This window comes from Nematolebias whitei, chromosome 3 (genome assembly GCF_014905685.2).
Source record: "Nematolebias whitei isolate Nwh7 chromosome 3, NemWhi1, whole genome shotgun sequence".
NCBI lineage: Eukaryota > Metazoa > Chordata > Actinopteri > Cyprinodontiformes > Rivulidae > Nematolebias > Nematolebias whitei.
In genome coordinates, this window is record NC_056500.1 from 32,244,020 (window position 1) to 32,245,116 (window position 1,097).

Here is a 1,097-nt window from a genome sequence, read left to right on the forward strand (position 1 = left end):
TCCGGGATGCTCCGGTTTATCCCACTCAAAAAAAAAAAAGTTAAACTAACAGGTGGTGCAAGTCAGGGTTTACTCCGGGATGCTCCGGTTTATCCCACTCAAAAAAAAAAAGTTAAACTAACAGGTGGTGCAAGTCAGGGTTTACTCCGGGATGCTCCGGTTTTTCCCACTCAAAAAAAAAGTTAAACTAACTGGTGGTGCAAGTCAGGGTTTACTCCGGGATGCTCTGGTTTTTCCCACTCAAAAAAAAATAAAAATAAAATCAAACATTAGACTAATAGTTATTCTAATTTGACAGTTTCCTTCCTGGTTCTGTTCTGCTTCTGTCTCGGTGTGCAAGTTATAACTTCATTTTTCACAAAGGTACATCTACAAGCGTGGCACGGTGTCTCGTTGGTAAAGCAGGGTCTTTCTGGGTGAGCTGCAAGCTCCCTCCGTGCACGAATGGGTTTTCTCTGGGTACTTCAGTTTCCTCCCATAAACCAAAAACAGGCATGTTAGGCTAATTGTTAACTCCAAATTGTACCTAGGTGTGAATGAGAGCATGAATGGCTGTTTGTCCTGTCTAGTCTCTATGTGGCCTTGTGATGGACTTGCAGCCTCTTGCACACACACAGTGACTGCTGGATATGGGCACCCATGACCCAAAAAAGAAGAAGCAGTAAAAGAAAGATGGCTCGGTGGTCCTCTCCGCAGAATTGCAACCTTAACGTGGTGGAGGGGTTTGAGTGTCCCTGTGATCCTGGGGGCTGTTGACTGGGAGTTAGCCCCTTGAAGGGTATCCCATGTCAAATTAGCCTCAGGGGTGGGGTCAGACTAATAGCAATTCAAAAACTTTGATAAATGACAAAAGAAAATTTGTTTTATTATACCAAGTTAAAAGGTACCAAGTAACTATCAAGTATCTAGTAATTAGGTGCCAGGTAAGTGCATGGTTTCAGTTCACTATCCACAAGGTGGGCCTATCATATACAGTACAAATCACCTTTCCATCCACAGGCAAAGAAATGCAGCCTAACCCTGACTCCTCGTTAGTACAGTGGTCAGTATGCCCGCCTATCATGCGGGAGACCGGGGTTCGATTCCCCGACGAGGAA

General features: G+C 44.5%; 1 non-coding gene across 1 annotated transcript; it reads left to right on the plus strand.

Annotated features, from left to right (window-relative positions):
- Nucleotides 1-1,025: 1,025 nt before the first annotated feature.
- trnad-auc lies at nt 1,026-1,097 on the plus strand. Its single transcript has one exon. It is a non-coding gene; the product is annotated as a tRNA-Asp (tRNA).